The sequence below is a fragment of the Dermochelys coriacea genome, chromosome 2 (assembly GCF_009764565.3).
Source record: "Dermochelys coriacea isolate rDerCor1 chromosome 2, rDerCor1.pri.v4, whole genome shotgun sequence".
NCBI lineage: Eukaryota > Metazoa > Chordata > Testudines > Dermochelyidae > Dermochelys > Dermochelys coriacea.
The window spans coordinates 240,315,029-240,335,315 of NC_050069.1; positions in this window are offsets into that span (position 1 = coordinate 240,315,029).

Sequence of the window (20,287 nt, forward strand, 5' to 3'; positions counted from 1 at the left end):
TTGGACATGCTGAACCTTATAATAAGGCCTGAAATATTACATTGTGTTAGGATTTATGTTCAGTTTTATTTTATCTGCCCATCCCTAGGACTAATTTCAGGGTCTACATGTGAAACCACCAGTGAAGACAAATACAAGGCTTACATTTTTAATCTTGTCTCTGACTCCCCCCTTTTAACCTCTATGAAGGGTAGTGACCTAATTATGCTTTCTGGGGTGTGCATACAATTCCCACTGACTGAGGCACAGAGACTCTAAGTAACTTAATATCCAAGTTCAGACTGCAAGTCATGATAGAGCTGGGAACTGAACCCAAATCATTTGAGTCCTAAGCCAGTGCTTTAGCCACAAGACCATCCTGTTAACATGATGACAAGAAGTGCTGCACTGTGCACAATTGTGGTATTTGTCTTGCCTAAAATCAGTACTTGCCACTTTCTGAACACAATGTCCTATCTCTCTCAAGATTACAGTTACAGAAGAAGTACGTGGGTGGCAGGTAAGGAGTACAGCATCGGCAACTTTAATGTCTAAATAGGTATTAAGTAATTCCAGCAAATATTCATGAGACTCAGACAGGCCAAGGGATGCAGAGTTCAGAGCTCAGCATTGATGACTGGTTAAGCCTGGTGGACATCTAGAACTTTCCCACAGGTTCTCTATGGCCACTCCATGACCATGTTCCCTTTATATTTGCATGGATTTAATTCTCTCTGCACTCTGGAAAATATAGTCCATTTTAACGTTCTGTCCATAACTTCACTGTAGGCTACATGCATCTATTGTTTGTCCTTCCGGTCTGTTAACTTATACCTACCTTGGCAAGCTACCACTTAATGACATCAAACAACATCTGATGTGAATCCAAGCCAAATCAAATATAATCTTTGGTCTGCAAAGTACAGCCAGCCAGCAGCCATACTGAAGGAAGCAAAAATAGAGCTCTGGAGGTACTGTTCTGGCCTGGGCAGCACACAGGACAAAATGACCAAGAGCCAGAAGGCCAAATCCTGAAGTCCTTGTTCAGGTTCTACCCAAGTCCTTACTCAGACAGAACTCCCAGTGACTTAAAAACTTGGACCTTAGATTTTATACAAAGATACATCTGAACAGGAAAGCTCTTTTAACAGAAGCCCATCTCTGTTCTATCTTTCTACAAAAGAGCCATTATTAGCTAACTGTGCACTGGAGACGGGAAGGAAACCCAACTGTTCTAACTTACTGCACAGCTCTCCCCATCTGCCTATGAACTGTTCTGCAGCAGATAAGAATTCCCAAAGTTGCAGGGACTCCCATCTTCAGCCCATCCCCTGTGTTGGGGGTGTGTGAGAGGCCTGTATATGAAAGCCTGTGGAAGCCCACAAACCTGTGTGTGATAGGTATGCAAAGCCTACAGTGAGCCAAAGGGGTTAAAAGACAATGCTGGGCCCAGGAGCCCTGCCTCTACAGGCCTGCCGAGCATGCTGCAGATCAAGGAGTGGATTACAAGGAGCTCAGAAGCTCAGGCAAGAGGTGGACAGGCTGCAGGAAAGAAGAATCCATTTCCAGGAAGCCAGAGAGAAGGTGGAGCCTTCTGCAACTACCTCATGTTTCATACACGGATATAGCGATCCATAGGTTGTGACTAACCAGCATGAAGCTCCCCTGACAGATTCAGTAACTTTATGATTCAGGTAGGGTGCAAAGGGAAATAGATTTGAAAACCTGGAATCCCACTTTGTAGTTCAATACCTCGCAACCTTCCGAGTGGGACTGGATGTACATCAGCTTGGAGCTTTCTTTTCCTCAAGGCCGCTGTGACCCACCAGAGGGGGCAGTCACCACTGTGGAGAGCCCCTGGCAGCATGGCTTCACTGCAGCTGGACCACCTTGGGCTGGCAGGAAGTGCTCTAGGGGCTGTTGGAGAGGCATGGGATCAGAACAAGTCACCTGCTGTGGGTGCCCATGTTTCCATAAAGATCCTTGGGAACTCACCAGCTCTGGATCCTAGGATCTGTTTCATGGGAGGGAGCCCTCTGACCGAACAATCAATCAGGAATGCCATGAGGGGATTCTCATGAAGATTTCTTCTCCCAGAGTCCCTTTCCATGGGTCTTATATCAGAATGTGGCACTTTGCGCCAAAAGATTTTGTTTCAAGCTGATTGAAAAATGGAATGACCATTCTGTTTATCAATTGTTTCCATTTTGCAGAGTTTGAAACTCATTTGGTTTTTTTTTTTTAATAACTTTTTTTTTGAAAATTTAGCTTTTAATTTTCTTTCCCCTCTACACCTTTTCCTTTTTTGCCTCCAAGTGCAATAAAATTAATGATGGCCAGAGTTTAGGGGAGCTCCCTCACTTTTTCTTTTTCCCCTCCATTTTTCCTTTTGCTACTCTAGACCTTTTCAAAATTCTCCGAAGTTTTGGAAAGTTACAGAATGGAACAAGAAAAATTGAAAAAAAAAATTTTTAAGTAAGGAACCCGTTTTGACAAAAAAAAACTGTTCAAAATAAATATGGATGTTTATTGTGAAAGCTTTTAGTTTTAAAAAAGGTTATCATCAAAAACTAATTAGAATGGGTCCAAATGTCTCATTCAAATTAGTTGTTATATACAGCTTTGTTCTGCCTTAGATTTTTGTGCAAACCCCCTACTGCTTTCACTGGTAGATCTGCTGTTCAAAGGTAGAATCTAGCCCTAACTTTGGACCATAATTGGCTCATGGACCATAATTACAAATGGTCTCGTAACTGGAACTTCAATATCTCACAAATAACTAGTCCAATCCAACTCACACTTCATAAAATAATAACATTCAAGATTAAGAAGACAAAGGCAGAATTGCAGACAGAATGAACCCTTTTGTGGAAGGGGTTGATCACAACTCGCCATATAACACAAAGTGTCTTTCAGCCTTAACTGTGACATCACCTCTGCAGGTTTATAACTACAACCTTGTCATGGGCAAAATAGAGCCACATTGGTATTTTGTCATGTAAAGAGCAAGACACAACAATGAGAGGAAACCACATGGTTACAGTTGGGTCCTAGCTGATGGTAATACTTACCTATTACAGATCAAAGCACTTTTATGAATGAAGTCAGCCTCATTATACCCAATTTACAGATGGGGAAACTGAGGCACAGGGAAGGACATGACTTGCCCAAGGTCACCTAGCAGGCCAATGGCTGAGCTGGGAATTGAACCCTAGTTTCCTGAATCCCATTCCAGTGCTCTATCTCTAGGCTATGTTTACTAAATAGCACGGCCTAGCTACATATTTTCTGCTGTTCAAACTGGTTTCTGATGGCTTCCAAAAACAAGACATAGTGAGTGGCACTGGAGGCCTCAAACTATTTAAATGGCTGCAACCCTATTATTACACATAAAGGAAGCACAAAGACTGTTTAACAGTGCTGCATGCAGTTCACTGGTTGGAGTCAAAGCTCCCATCCTGAGTTTTTTCTGTACACATAGTGAGAGTGAGGTTTCAAATGTAAAGTGGCACTAATTAAGTGTTATAATGTTTTAGCTTTTCTCAGTACATTGGCCAGTAGAACATCTTGTTTTCAGATACAAAAGCTTGTCAATTACTTTAAAATAAAAAATGAAAGCCAGTCATTCCTATGTCACACTAACTTGAGGCAAGACAGATTTGGCATACTCCAGGAAAAGGCAACGATGAAAGACATGACAAAGAAGTCAGCATTTCTGAGCCTCTGCCTCTTATCCATGAATATGAACCAGCAGCACTGATGGGGAGATACAATAATGAAAGGAAATTCACAAGGCAACATCTGTTTCAGTGTCAGAATTCATTAATAGGAAGAAGGAGGAACAACAGATACACTGGAGAAATTAGGAAAATCTGTGATTAGAAGCAAATGTGTCACTCAGGTCCATTATTTTCTGTTGCTTGCAACTACATCCAACAGATCAAAAGAATTTGAGGCCAGCCAAAGAGTATATATGAAGCTTAAGTGTATTATGGTACTCATTATCCTGTATGCAACCCTCTCTAAAGAGTTTGTTCTCTAGCCATATACTGGATCATAAATGCAATAAAAGTGGGAAATGCTGAGAAAGCAGCAGTCTGGTACGATGATATAATCTATACAGTACACAAATGTCGATGCAGAGTTATAAATTATCTTTTTATAGGAATCTTGAACTGATCTGATATAAAATGTAGCATGCTTCATGACAATTCCTTTGCTTTGAAGAAAGGGGAGAATAACCCACAATATAAAGTTAGATATTTATATAGGTGCTCCTCATGTGTAATGTACATTTCAAAAAATCTCATTGCCTCTGTAAAGAAGTGTCTTGGGGCCTGCTCCAAGTCCATCAAAGCCAAAGGGAATCTTGCTATTGACTTCAACAGGTTTTGATCAGGTCCCAAAAGGGTTCATTCTGTCTGCAATTCTGCAATTCAATCAGTCTTTAATATTGTGATCCCTTTTTGACCCAAGCAGTTAGCCAGAATTCAGGATCCAGTGAATTGTTTTGGTTAGGAGGAGAAATTGTTGATGGAGTCAGGTATTTCTTTGGTGTAACCCTGTTCATTTTCAAAGAATGTACAAAATCTGGGTTCCTTGAACATGGCAGGAAACAATTTGCTTACAGTTCCAAGCCCCTTTCCACCAGTACTTACCCCAAAAGCCCTCTCGAGGCTTTTCTCAGGGTCTCTTTCCCAGTGCTTATTCTGGCAGTGTCTCTGGCTTCTGCTGCTTCACTCTCCATTTCTCTGGTGTTTGTCCTGGGTTTTTTTTCTCTCTCTCTCACCTCCTTCATGAGCAGTATCCAACAAAGCCCCTGTGCCCACATAACACATACAATACCATAAAAATAAAGCCTTTATTTTGGACAGTGACCTACGCCTGTGTTTGGGTGCGGGCTTCTGTTATTTCAGCTACCTGTTCCATAAAGGACTTTAATGGCTACAACTATCTTAAATGAAGGGTAGTTGTAGCTATAAGAGTACCAGAATATTAGAGATACAAGGTTTGTGAGATAATATCTTTTAATATCTTGAAAGCTTGTCTCTCTCACCAACAGAAGTTATTGGTCCAATAAAAGACATTACCTCACCCCTCTTGTCTCTCTCAAATGAAGGGTGACAGTTAAGCCCATCAAGTTTAATGTGATATTGCCTGATCCATAACCACATTATTCTGTTGAGCACCTTCTTTGGCTTATTTTGATGTAAAAAAAAAAAAAGTCTGAGGGCATTAGACCTTAGACCTATCTTATCATTGCTAGAGGGAACCAGGATCAGAATGATTTTTTTTTTCCAATTAGCCTCAGTCAGCAGTCACCGTGCAATGCAAAGTTTTGCCATTTCGCCACTGGTTGATTCAGAAGTTGTTGATAGAGATGGTGTCCCTAGCCTCTGTTGCCAGAAGCTTGGAATGAGGAACAGGGAATGGATCACCTGATGATTACCTGTTCTGTTCATTCCCTCTGGCCACTGTCAGAAGACAGGATACTGGGCTAGATGGACCTTTAGTCTGATCCAGTATGGCCGTTCTATGTGTTCTTGTATTGACTCTCATTCTCCATTGTACTAAATAAGTTGTGTTATACTGTACACGACTGTGGCTTATACGAATCGTCATCCTGCATCAGACAAATGGTCCTTCTATACCAGTATCCTGCCTGCGGATAGTGGCCAATGCCAGGTGCTTCAGAAGGAATGAACGGAACAGGCAATCAAGTGATCTATCCCCTGTTGTCTACTCCTAGCTTCTGGCAGTCTGACCTAGGGGGCCTTGTCCTGTAAAGTGCTGATTGCCCACAACTCCCATCTGGCTGCAATGGGCACTCAGCACTTCACAGAATCAGGCACTTCTTGGATCTTAGATCTCTTTGCAATAGCAGATGGTATTTACTAATGGTGCCATAAGTTCCATGATGTCACAGGAAACCATTAGAAAAGAGATACACAAACCCTAATCTTCTTTGGCTTCTCTCAATGGTGTATTAGGTTTAACTTTTTATCCAGTCCATCAATATTAGCTACCTACTGAAAGTAGAATTTTCTTGTTTCACATGGGGACTTCATTCAGTGTGTGTCTGTAATGGTTTGAGGGACCTGTCTGTGTACAATTTACAAATTCTGTTTGATATTATGAACTCTCTGTCTTTATAGTATTCTTGCATCATATTTCTTGTGTGAGGGAGAGGGGGACGGAGTCTGAGTGTCTGCCTCTTAATGGGATGGTCATTAAGGTTCTCCATCAACCAGTCAGTAAGCCTTGCCTGAGCAGAGCAAAGGTGTGCCTGAAACCTAGGCAAAACTAGTTCTCTCTAGTTCTCTCTAGCTTGTCTGCAGTGGACTGGAGAGTATTAAAAATGGGAAGGGGAAACAAAGAACCAAGATGTTAGCACTGGCTTTTGACAACATGGAGACTGGGAAGATCAGAACACTAAGGGAGCTTGGGGGCAGGAGTAAGAAGGGTGTGATGAGTTGGACCCCCTTTCTAGGATGCCACCTTATGTACTGGGGTTTAACTGAGCCTCTCCTGCTCAACCAACCTGGGTTCCCTCTCCCTGCTTTGCTGAATTAGGCTCTTGCAGCGCACATACACAGGTAGGGCCACACCCCACTGCAGATACACACTGAAGTCAGCTCTGTGTGAGAGGACTCCCCCAGCACTCATGTGCACACCCCTTTTGGGATATAAACGCAAAATAATGCTGTCTTACACTGTATAGAAAAATCTGCACAGCGCAAGCTCATAAAACGCCACCCTCTTCCTCAATATGAAGAGAGTTGTGCATGACTTCTTGCCCCCCCAGTTAGAAATTATATAAACTGGGTTTAATAATGAACAAAATAAATTTATTAACTACAAAAGGTAGATTTTAAGTGGTTAAAGGGATAGCAAACAGAACAAAGCAGATTAAACAAAAGTCGCAAATTTAGTTTAACACACTAGAGCAGTGGTTCCCAAACTTGTTCTGCCGCTTGTGCAGGGAAAGCCCCTGGCAGGCCGGGATGGTTTGTTTACCTGCTACGTCCGCAGGTTCAGCTGATCCCAGTGCTCCCAGTGCCGCGGTTCGCTGCTCCAGGCCAATGGGAGCTGCGGGAAGTGGCGTGGGCCAAGGGACGTACTGGCTGCTACTTCCAGCAGCTCCAATTGGCCTGGAGCTGCTGGTGGACGGGGCAGGTAAACAAACTGGCCCAGCCTGCTAGGGGCTTTCTCCGCACAAGCGGTGGAACAAGTTTGGGAACCACTGCACTATAGTGATAATACAGCCTGGCAGATTCTTAAGGCACAAGTTGCCTTGGCTTTCCCAGGTTTTCCCAGGTTTTCTTACAGAGGCTAAAAATCCTTCCAGCCTGGGACCATCGCTTCCCGCAGTTGAGTCTTTGTTCCTCAGGTGATTTCAGATGTGTTGTTGTAGGGAAAGTGAGGTCCCCCCATGTTGTCACTGTCCCTCTCTCTCTCTCTCTCCCCCCCCACCCCTGCTGGAAAGCTTTTTTTTTTTTTTTTTGCTGTGACCTGGGTCAAACAATTCCCATTGTAAAGTGCTATCTCTGAGAGATTTCTATTGCACACAGTTCCTGGGGTAATCCTTATGCTTGTGTGCATTTCTTCAATAAGCCACTAACATTGTTTGGCCTCATCCAATGTAGCACATTTGAAATACAGAGACATGGTCAATATTCCCAGCTTCAGATACAAAAATGATATACACATACAAATTGGATAAACACATTCAGTAAATTATAACCTTTCCAATGACATCTTACAAAACCCATCTTGCATAAAGTTTATCTGAGTTATAGTCAGCATGAAATTGTCAAGAACAAATCATGTCAAACCAACCTGATAGCTTTCTTTGACAGGGTAACGAGCCTTGTGGATAGGGGGGAAGCGGTATATGTAGTATATCTTAACTTTAGTAAAGCTTTTGATACTGTCTCGCATGACCGTCTCATAAACTAGGGAAATGCAACCTAGATGGAGCTACTAGAAGGTGGGTACATAACTTGCAAATAGGTCTCATTGATATCCAGCTCAATGTGGCTATGAGACTTGTACCTGGCATTCTGAAGTCCATTTGACTGCCTTGGCTTATAGTCCCCTCATGCATCCTGCTTCCAACCTTCCAGTGAGAGATGGCTATGTTGCACAAGTACAAGAAAGATCTCACTAACCAAAAGCTCCCGCTCAATGACAATCTTGTTCACATGCTTCACGCTCACCTTAAGTCCTGTTGACAATTCTGGGTAGCTGGAGAAGCTCTTCTGTCAGTCCTGTCAGACATAGGCAGCGAGTTACATGGGCCCATGGTGCCCGTGCTCCACCAATATTTAGGAATATGGGCCCAGCTCCACCAGTGTTTGGGCTTACCATGCTCTGGGAAGCCCCGCATTTCATGGGGATGCAGGGTCCAGGACAGCCTGCAGGGCTAGCAGGGGGGCCTGGCACTGGCAGCAGCAAGTGACCCGGCTCCAGCTGGCTCCTCCCCACCGGCTCCCAGCGTCGCTCGGGGGAGGGGTTGGAAGCCAGAAAGGCAGGGTGGAGGCTTGGTGGAAGGGGTGAAATGGGGGGGGAGGGGCGGGCTAGGACAGGGTTGCTTGCTGCTGCCAGTGCCAGGCCCCCCACTAACTCCCCAGGCCGCCCTGGACCCCGCATCCCCCTGCAGCGCGAGACCCCTCAAAGCATGGGGTCTGGGGCAGTTGCCCTGGTCCGTCCTATGTACAGGATGGCTCCGCTCTGGGCACCACCAAAAATTATATAAACCTGGCACCCATGCTGTCGGATGCATTAGGCAGGTTCCAGCATAAACCAGAAGCACTTCATATATGATCCCACCATAGATCAATGTCAAAGACAGTAGATACCATCAACCATGTTAGGAAGTTACATGGAAGATGCATGCACCTGATGCACAAATGGAGAATCAAGGTGCAAATGCAGAAAACTCCAGTCCATCAAACACATTGATGCAGAGGAATTGAGCTGGGTATAGGCAGGGTTCCTATGATGGGGAGCAGTGCTGCCTAAGGAGAGGAATAGAAATGGAGACTTCCTCTGCTTTCTTCTTCCTCTGCTAGTCCCAGCAGCTCTGTTGGTTTGCCTATCTGTGCAGGGTCCCTGCACACTTCTGAGCTATTGCCATTTAAGGCCACACCATCTTTTCACTCTGCAGAAAGGCAAACTGCTCCCTCTCCCTCTCCCTCGCAGGGAGATGCTGAGTAGGAATCTTTGCAAACTGAAACTCAGTTTCCTGGCCCTACTACACAACTACCCTGCAGAAACCATAGTCTGGCCTCATTTCTCTCTTACAGTGTGCTCTGCATGAACCATCCAGAACCAACTTATTCTAAAAGAGAGGTTTTCTTCATATGGCAGGTGTCGCAAGGTTCCCAGTCCTACCCTGTCTTAAATGCAGAAAGTGAATCACTGGCACCAATTGTATATAGAAGAGAGTTTCAGCCAGAGCTAAATGTGGGCCCTGTATATTCTGCAGAGCATAGACTTAAAGAAAAGTTCTACACTACACTAATTTCTCTGCACCACTAAAGGCTATATACTACTAATCTACAGAATATTGGTGAACCCATACATTAAGTCATTCATAACTTCTGGAAGGATGCAGAGAAGGCTCCAAGTCAAAACTAGTATCTGATGAATAATTCACTGAGTAGCCTCAGGATTCTGTATTAGTCACATTCATTTTGTACTTCCCAAATTAATTCAACAGTATAAGCTCTATTTACACATACTATTAGCACGCATTTTGGTTCATAAACTATATGATGGTATCTTAATATACTATACAATTATATCCTGTCTCAACACCACACGCCTGGCAGCACATTTCTGGGTTGACTTTGCATGTTCCAGGTGGTGTAGGATACTGAATGCCTTTGCATTATAAATCACATGAGATTGATATTCTACTCTGCCCCAAACAGAGAGTGTGTACCAGCAAATCTTCTGCACTCAGAATGCCTATTGACTTCAGTGGGTTGGGATTTGCAGGACCAGGCCTACGCCATCATCAAAGCTTTATAAAAACTGGAATGTACAGAGGAAAACTAAGGCAATTAGAGCTGTTTCTCTACTGGCCATTGCTGAGGGGACATCATCTCACTCCACAGCCAATGGCATCGTTGCCAACTCTCATAATTTTATTATGAGTCTCTCAATATTTGGTAGTGGTCTTTGAGCCCCATCTCTTAGAGTCATGAGTCTCAATTTTCTCTTAAAGTTTCTAGCCCAGGAGGTTGCAGAGAAGAGCTCAAAAACGGGACTTAGGAGTAACCTATTGGCTCAAAAACCAGGAGGCAAAGAAAAAGTACCCAGCATACATTATTACAAAAAATCTTGTGACTCTGAAGTTGATCTCATGATTTTTGAGGTGTGATCAGCCCTTTCTGAGCACTTGGGCCTGGCGGTGCTGCAATCGGGAGTTCTGGTTTTTGTCCAGCATTTTATAGCCATTTAAAAAATTGAGTGAATGGATCTTCCATGCCTGCACTTGGGACTTTGCTGACACTTTTCAGTGACTCTTGTAACTAACACAGCTCACGTAATTAAACATGCTGAACATGTTGAGAGAAATTCAGTTGCCTCTAGCCTGCACCTCAAGAGCTTTGAGGAGCAGATATTATGTATGTGGCCCACTATTTACATCAGAGAAAGATAAGAAGTACAGAAACTGCACCTCAACTATATCCTAGATTTAGGTATCCCAAAGCCACTTAAAAGCTCTGAAAATCAGACCCTTTTAGGTGTCTCAAGATGATAGCCAAAAACGGACGCATCTCAAATCGCCGGTCACTTCTTGAAAATCTTGACTTTAAAGTAGGAGGAGGGTGTTAAAGTCTCCCTGGCTAGTGCAGGGTGATGTAAATTGTTTCCACTGGCACCCTCTCTTGGGGCTTCTGGCTGGTGAGGGCAGCTTTTGTTTTCATTACGAGCTTCAAAAGAGCCCAATGAAGAAGGTTGCAGTAAAAGTGCACTGAATTAGCACATCTCCTAGTTCTGTGGTCACAACCTCACTTCAACCAGTGTCATCCGCTTTTGGGGTTATGCTGGCCGCCAGCAGCATCCCAGTGGAAAGAAGGTTTTGACCACGTTTCACCATCACCTTCACCTCCTGGATTTCCTGCTGCCGGACAGCCTGCTGGAAGGAGTTGGGGGGAAAGTTAGCCCAAACTTTTCCTACCACCATCTTTTTAGCAAAGTCAGATTAATTGCAAAAATGAGTTAAAAGTAATTTTGGGAATTATGCCTGCCTCTGAATACACCTTCCAATGTTTGTGGTCTTGCAATCGTATTTTTCTATATTTACCTAAATGATTATTCTCTCCCCCACTGCTGTGTGAAAGATGCTCACAAAAAATAGTGTAAATACTCTGTACAGGGGAAAGAGTAAAATTGATTGTCATGTGCACAAAGTGAACAAACTAAAAAAAAGAGAGAACATAACTTTTTGTCTAATCTTTCACATGTAGCAAACTTTGCTGTTCTAATTGCAGCAGCTTAACAATGATCTTTTTTTAAAGTTAACATTGGCCCTTTCAAACCACTTTGCTTCTTTGAGAATGAGAATTATCAAATTAGTACCTGTTAGCTGATTGGTAGGAACCTATCAAATTCATGGCCATGAAAAATGTGTCACGGACCATGAAATCTTGACTCCCCCTGTGAATTCTGGTCTTTTGTGTGCTTTTACCCTATACTGTACAGATTTCACAGGGGAGACCAGGGGTCCTGTCCCAAAAGGGAGCTGCAGGGGGGTTGCAAGGATTTGAGGGGGGGGTCTTGGTATTTCCCCCCTTACTTCTGCACTGCCTTCAGACCTGGATGGTCAGAGAGCGCCGGCTGTTGGCCAGGTGCCCAGCTCTCAAGGCAGCACCCCGCCAGCAGCAGCACAGAAGTAAGGGTGGCAATACCATACCACAAAAAGGAAAGGATGACTTATGGCACCTTAGAGACTAACAAATTTAGCTCACGAAAGCTTATAAATTTATATATAAATTATAAATAAATTTGTTAGTCTCTAAGGTGCCACAAGTACTCCTTTTCTTTTTGCGAATACAGACTAACACGGCTGCTACTCTAAATACCATACCACGCCACCCTTATTTCTGTGCTACTGCCTTCAGAGCTGGGCGGCCAGAGAATAACAGCTGCTGACTGAGTGTCCAGATCTGCAGGCAGCAGCGCAGAACTAAGGGTGGCAATACCATACTGTAACATTACACCCCATATTCTTTATGGAAATATGTTTGATATGGATATGGGATAACAGATATATTGTATGCAAGATGGGTCTTGTCAGGTATCATTGGAAAGTTATGATTTACTGAATGTGATTATCCAATTTGTATGTATGTATCATTTCTGTATCTAAAGTTAGGAATATTGTAGGAATATTGACTATGTAACAATGACAACTGTGTGTATTTGGGAGACATCCACCAGACAACAGGCCATCAGTTTTGATGGGCCATTAGGAAGACACAATAAGACTCCTTTCTGGGTCAGGATCCCTACAATTACAACACTGTGAAATTTCAGATTTAGCTGAAATAATGAAATTTACAATTTTTTAAATCCTATGACTGTGAAATTTACCAGAATGGACGGTGAATTTGGTAGGGCTCTACTGATAGGCATATGTCATGTTAAAGTACAGTGAGCCCTGTCCCAGTTGAAGGCTGAAGTTACCGTCATTGGTACTTTTGCTTCTGTTAACACTAAAAAGATCATTATATATTTCAATAGCCTGAATATTAGTGTAAGTATGTGGAGATGGGGAAGGGACAAGAATGAGACGTACCTGCCTACAATGGGAAATTGAAGAACCTGAGATTTTCTTTTCTGTGCTCCCATCTTATAGTAATTAGCTATTAACATCTACCGCTACCACCACTCTTAACCTTCATCTCTTGATACATTCAAATAGGAACAAAGCATATTCTCAGTTAAATTGTGATTAGTTACATTCACCCTCTGGTGGATTTTTTTGTAACTCCAGAGCTCCAGATAGCTGACTTTTGTCTTGGAGCACATTTAAAGGAAGAGCCCAAGAGCAAACACTAAATTAGTTCTGTCATCACCACTGTATCTTGTTTTAAATGCTTGGAGCAGGATTTCATCACTCACTCTCTAATGTTAGTTCACGGTGATAACATGTTTAAATACCAAAAAAATTGTCTGTTTGTGATGGCAGAAGTTTCCCCAGGCATAAGGTGTCCACTGTGTGTGTCTGCCCAATCAATTGTTGTATGTAGTGTAGTTGTAGCTGAGTCAGTACCACAATATTAGAGAGACAAGGTGGGTGAGGTAATATCTTGTATTGGACCAACTTCTGTAGTCATTGTCTCTCACCAACAGAAGTTGGTCTAATAGAAGATATTACCTCACCAACCTTATCTCATTAACATTCAAGTAAGTGGTGGGGAGACTACTTCTGTAATGAGCAACACCCATGATATACAGCATCTCAGATGCTAAATTGTCTGGTTTCCACCTGTTCAAGGAGACAGTCCTGATTTATTCTCAAAGCTGGCATGTGGACAATGCAGTGGAACAAATGGCCCAGCATCAGTATGAGAATGGGGCTTGGATGACTGTTAGTTGAGTGAGGCTCAGTGCAGACAACACTGAGTAGGTTGAAGAAGCAAGTATAAGAGTTGGCAAGGATTCTGTTCAGGGGTGAGCCTGCTGTTTGTTGCCTAGGCTCCCAGTCTGGGGAGTTGTTAGATTCTGACTGGTCCTGCTTGGGTGTCATCTGTCACCAAGTGTATCTTCTGTGGCTAATTTTTTTCATCTGTGCCTGGCAAGGGGCATGGCTTTGTCTTTAGATGTGGACCTTGCAATCATTATCCAGGAGACTAGGCTACTGTAATGCTCTCTCTATGAGGGCTACAACTTGAGACCATTAGGATGGTGAAGTTTGTATAGAATTTGGCTGCCCACTTATTAAATGGTGTGTCACATAGCAAGCATGGGACATCAGGGCTGACTATTAGTTTCCAGGCTTTGATTTTGAACGAGAAAGCTCTAACTGGTTTAGGCTGAAAGTGCCTGTCTTCCCATTTCATACCACCATAGCTAACAACCTCCTAGGTTTAAAGGGAGAGAGCTATCCTTTCACTGGTTAAAGCAGGCTGTAATACCTAAGGAAGCTCTAGCTATCATAGGTATCTACATGGCCTCCTTTACTGAGCCCATCACAATCTTTAATGGATTTATCCTCCCCAAGACCTGTCAGGCAGGGTAAGTGCGATTACGGCATTTGAAAGGTGGGGAACTGAAGAACAGAGAGGCTAAGTGACCTTCCCAATGTCGTGCCAGAACTCTGTGGTGAAGCATAGAATTGACCCTGGGTCTCTCGAATGCAAGGCTAGAACCTTTGACCATCCGTCCTCTTGCTATCCCACCAATGAAGGGGGCAAGTGGATCTCTCCCTCTGTTTTCCCCTCTGAATGACAGAGCCTACATTTTAACCTTGGGAAAGCGGACAAGGTTTTTCCCCACTTCTTGATAAGAGGGTAGGACAAGGGTGACAGATGTGAAGGTTATCTTTTTCTGGGCAAATATTAGTCTAGTCTGGTTTTAGCTGGCAGTGCTTTTGTATTTTTGCTCCTCCACCAACATAGCACTGTCCACACCAGCGATTCTGTCAATCAAGCTTATGTTGGTCACGGACCCTGACCAGCAGAAGTTTTAATGAGAAAAGTGCTAGTGTAGCCATAGCCTTAGTGTCTCTATGCCCTGTGCCTCACAAATGGATGTTAGCACGTCCCAAATGCAGCTATCAGGGAAACAATAGGCCTGGATTTTTCACCCTTTCTAAATACGTGGGCAGCAATTACATCAGTGAGGCAATAACTCAGGGCTATTTTAATACCAATTATATATCTTTTTACAAGACTGGGGCTTTGCTTGACAAATAAATTGTAGGAGGCAAATAAATTGTAAAAACATTCATTCAAAAGAATGTTATAAAATTATTCTTAATATCAATCTCAACCATTTGAGCTTAAATCTTTCTCCCCTTCCCCTCGCCTCTCACCTAGGACAAAACAGTTCTGGGTAATGTTACATTGCATGCAAAGTCTTGCAGAGTTAGCTGACAAACTCTTGAAAATAAATATACATAAATCCTAACCATGTATGGTCTTGAGTCAGGAAAGTTACGTACAAAACCCAGAATGATGACCACCCATATAAAAATTCTGAACACTATTATTCCAATGGCAGGGACTCAAAGAAACTACACAATGTACCACACAGTTCACAAGAGAGGAGTCTGCTAATTTAACAATATTGTTTGACAGACAGAACAGCTTGGAGCCTAGAGCACATGTTTAGAATGGATTCCTGCCCTGGAACCAGCTAGTAGTTATTACCAAAAGCAAAATTTAACCTGGAATATGTGATTTAGTTGATATTAATTAAAAAGCCAAATGGAGGCAGGGTTCTATCAGCATTTGAATCCTCTGAATCCATACCTGGATTCTAGTTATTTCTAACCATGATCTTTTATTATTTATGTCTAAGTTCAAAACTAATATCAGTTTAATGTATAGGTCCAGTATACCTATTGGGGTCTACCATATGCCTTGCCCTTTCAGGGGGATAGACTTAAACATCTAATAAAAAATCCAAAAGGTCTTCTGTAACTACTGTTGTACTCCCTAAAGGTGATTGCATCTTCTCTTTATATTTCAAGAGGTCTAATGTTACTGTAATTTCCAGTCTCTTTATAATTTTCAAAACTATAAACTACTAGAAAGATAATTTGAAACTACAATTTCTTTGTAAACTGCTAAAGATATGGGACCAAATTTTGCCCTCCATTATACCTCTGGAACCCATATAGAAGTAAGTTGGATTTCTGGGCTGTATATGAGAGCAAATCTAGTTCCTCTTTTGCACTGGACACAGTCTGCTTGGTTGTGTCTGCCAGAGCTGTGGTGCTCCACGTGCAATTACTCCTATTTGTCTTCCTCTTTTTAATGGATTTTTATTTAATCAAATACCTTAATACTCATTAAATCAGTCTTATCCAATCTGTTATATATGGTGACTAGGGTGATCAGATGTCCCAATTTTACAGAGACAGTGTGACAGATTTCTATTACCAATCTGCCTGAGGCATCAGGTGATCAGACTGAAGCCACAGGATCATTGGGGAGGAGATAAAGGAGCACACCAAGGGTCTAAGTTTTAAAGCTTTATTAATAAAATAATAAAATAACAGGGGTGAGAGCTAGGAACACTCCCACATCACTCAGAGAAAGAAAGGAAGCGTTAGTGCCCCAGCCCTAACCCACTTTCATACTCACACACCCACGAACCGAGAAGAAGAAGAAGAGAAGGGTGGATGAGAGTTCTGTCTTGTGCACAAGCCATCCAGGGTCTGCTGTTGATCTCCAACTTGCTTCGGTTCTCAGGAGGGTTTTTAAGTTCTTTTGGGAGCATTTTGCTCAGGGACCTCTGTCCCCCTTGCTCTTTGTACCAGTCCAAACCGGCTTTCTGTGGCCTCCTCAGCTTTCCCAAAACACACCGGCTTTAGGGAAGACTTTGTTTTCCCCCTCGCTGGCCTTTGCCATCTCACTAGTTTTTGCAATCTCTGCAGTCCTGTTCATCTGAATCCTCCTTTCTCATGGCTGGTCGGGATGGAATCCATGCCCCCATCTTTCTTGGCAGGCAGCCGAGAGTCGGATGAGTGCTGTGGCCTTGAGCTGGAGTCAGCGTCTTATCTTTGGACCTAGCTGGAGTGTTGAGTTAACCCATTCCTTTCTCCCTTCCTCCCCCTTCGGCCTCTCGTAACCTGCAAAGAAATCTTCCACTTCACACTCACACCTTTAACCCTTCCCAAGATGCCTTGTGATGCTTGCAACAGTGTTAGCAATATACAGTGCTGATCTACCTCCCATCGGGACCCTCTGAGGGAGGGGACCATTGGGTTGTGACAACAATCCCGATAGTTGGGGCTTTTTTCATATAGGCTCCTATTACCCCCCCACCTCCTGTCCCAATCTAGCTGGTCACCCTAATGGTGACTTACGCCTCTGCACCCTCTGTGAGTCCTTGAGCTCCATCTAGGCTTGTATTTCCCACCTCCCTTCACCCCTCCCTCCCAGTTCTCTAAAGCCTATGTGTGTGGCTCATCAAAAGCCACTTCTTGTATTTGTTTTGGAAGGTTGAACCTATGTGTTTGAACAGAGGCATGTATTGTATGATCTACTCCTACTGTATAAATAAAAGTCTGTGTTTTCTTTCATTGCCAACCAATGGAAACACTGAACTAGAACACAGAACCATCTCATGAAATAGCATAAATTATCAAATACATATGAAAGCACAACAGTTTATCTTGTGGCTCAGAAGATTTTATAAGAAACATTTTCTCCTTACAGTTAAGCTTCTGGTAAACCAAGGCACTTCATAGTTTTTTTTTTTTGCTTACTCCATATTTCAAAGTCTATGGAAGCTGTTTCCTTCCTTATAAGCCCTGTTTGAATAACATTTCCAGCCATTTAAATGTGTTTGCAGTGCAAATTTTAAAAGGTTTAGAATTCAAAGTACAAAGTAGAGAGAAAGAGAAGAAGTTGGCCAAGTTTGAGTCTCTAACAGATGTTTCTGTGTACAGATACGAGTGCTTTCTAAAGGGTAGCCCATTTGGTGAGAGACCTGCAAAGATCAAAGATTCTGTCTCCCTAAACATGGGAGAAAATGTATGCTAGTGAGCATACATGGACTATCTGCACATAACATCAAAAATATTATATTCCTGAAACATAGGTGCTGGAACTAGTGGTGCTGGGAGTGTGGCAGCGCTCCTGGCTTGAAGTGATTTCCATCAGATACAGGGTTTACAGTTTGGTTCAATGGCTCTCAGAACCTGCCTGTACAAGTTGTTCCTGAGTGTTAAATATAGTTGTAACCATTTTCAAATTAAGGTGTCTTTCTTTAGGGGATGTGTATGGAGGTGAATTCCTGATAAGGCTTCAAATATCCACCCCACTCTGATATATCCTATCCTTCCAGCGTGGAGCCACCTTACTCTTTCTCTATTCACTCTAAGGCACTACTTGAATAGCAGCCTCATTCCAGGCAAAGATCATTGGATTCCTCCAGAACTCCTCAGTGCTTCTTTCTGCATGCTAGGGTTCACTGCTGAGCAATATAAAGTACCTCTCCTCTTCACCCGATCCCATACCCAAGGATTGAACATGGGATTTTATTTTGGATTCAATCTTAAATCCATCATCAATAGGGCCCTCCCAAATTCATGGCCATGAAAAACGCATCACAGACTGGGAAATCTGGTCTTTTACCCTATACTATATAGATTTCACAGGAGAGACCAGTGTTTCTTAAATTGGGGGTCCTGACCCAAAAGGGAGTTGCAGAGGGGTTGCAAGGCTATTTTAAGGAGATCGCAGTATTGCCACCCTTACTTCTGTGCTGCCTTCAGAGCTCGGATCCAGGCCAGCAGCCGCCGCTGTCCGGCTAAGTTCCCTGTAAGCTATGCAGCAGGCTACCAAGGGCTGTGCAGGGGGGGAGAGGAGCCCCTCCCCCGGCCTGGCCCTGCCCAGCTGGAGCTGCCTGGGAGAGGCGCCTCCCATCCAGCTCCAAGCTGCTGCAGCAAGAGAGAGCTGCTGGGAATCCTCTCTCCCCGCTGCAGCCCTGGGGCAGCCTGCACCCCAAACCCCTCATCCCTGGCCCACCCCAGAACCCGCACCCCCCAGCTGTCTGCCCCAGCCTTGAGCCCCCTCTCTCACTCTGAACGCCTCATCCCTGGCACCACGCCAGAGTCTTCATCCCTAGCCGGAGCCCTCACCCCCTGCACCCTCTCTTCCCCAGTCCTGAGCCCCCTCCCGAACCCCTCATCCCCAGCCCCACTCCAGAGCCCACACCCCCAACCAGAGCCCTCATCCCCCCACGCCCCAACCCACTGCCCCAGCCCTGAGCCCCCTCCCACACTCCAAACCCCTTGGCCCCACCCCCACCACACACCACCTCCATATTGATGCACATAACAAAATTCATTCTGCCCTTGGATGTAAAATATTAGAGGGAACACTGCCCCTCCAACTGCCCAGCTCTGTCCCCCACTTTCCCTGCTTTTTGGGTCAGGATCCCTACCATTAGAACACCATGACATTTCAGATTTAAATAGCTGAAATCATGACATTTATGATTTTTAAAATCCTATGTCCATGAAATTGACCAAAATGGTAGGGCCCTAACAACCAAGGATGCCCACCCAACGCTCTGTGACCTCTTGAGGTAAGTTAAATATATGATGCCAAAATCAACCAATCAATCAAACTAGATTCAGTGCAAAAATTTACCAAAAAAGCAGCACTGGGATTCCTGCATGGCAGTGCAGAGCACTGACACTAGTTGCCTGCAGCTGTTATCCCACAACAGGTGAGATCATCCATGGTGCTCAAGGAAACACCCCCTTCTTTAATCAATGAGAATGTTCAACTGTGGAAATCTCTTCCTGACTTGGTTCACCATAGCCTGAATTCATTGACCTCCAGGTCAAGATGCAAGGCCCATTTGTTCTTCTAGGCTTTTTATAGTGGAGGTACCGGGAAAGCTGGTGGGTTCTTTGGGCTTTGGAGGGTTATTGTTGTCTGGACTCTGTTGTTTGAAGGGTTGTTTCAATTATGTGATATTTGTAGGTGCCCCCAGAGAATGGGAAGGGTGCATTTTTGAAACGTAAATAAAATAACCGTAATGGTTCAATGGATATAAGATGCTCAGCAAATAGTGAGTCTACTGACATGCTGAATGAAAGCCTGTGACTAATTGGTTTACAAAACTGGTCACATAGGATGCTGGATAGAAAACTGGCTTAAGAGCAGGAGACAAAAGGGTTGTTATAAATGGAAATTTTACAACCTGCAAATGGCTTGCAGTGGGTCTGCTCTAATCATTCATAATACCTGCATATATCAGAAAGGCTAGAATCTGCAAATGCATCTGCAGAGATGTACCCCTGCAGGATGCCCGTGCACACACTTGGATCCATTTGCAGGATCAAGCCCTAAATAATTAGTTGACAGGTATTTGACTAGAAGAGCTTCAGGTTTGCAGAGGATAATGAAATTGGAAGCGGCAGAAATTATGAGAAAAAATACATCCAGATTCAAAAGGATTTGGATTGTAAAAGTGATTGGTCCAGCAGATGGTAAGTACAAGACTGTAGACAGTATAAATGCAGTTCACTGCAAAAAAATGTACCATAATTGAATATGAGAGCAAGGAACCAATCACCCAGCACACTGCGCAGGGAAGGGAT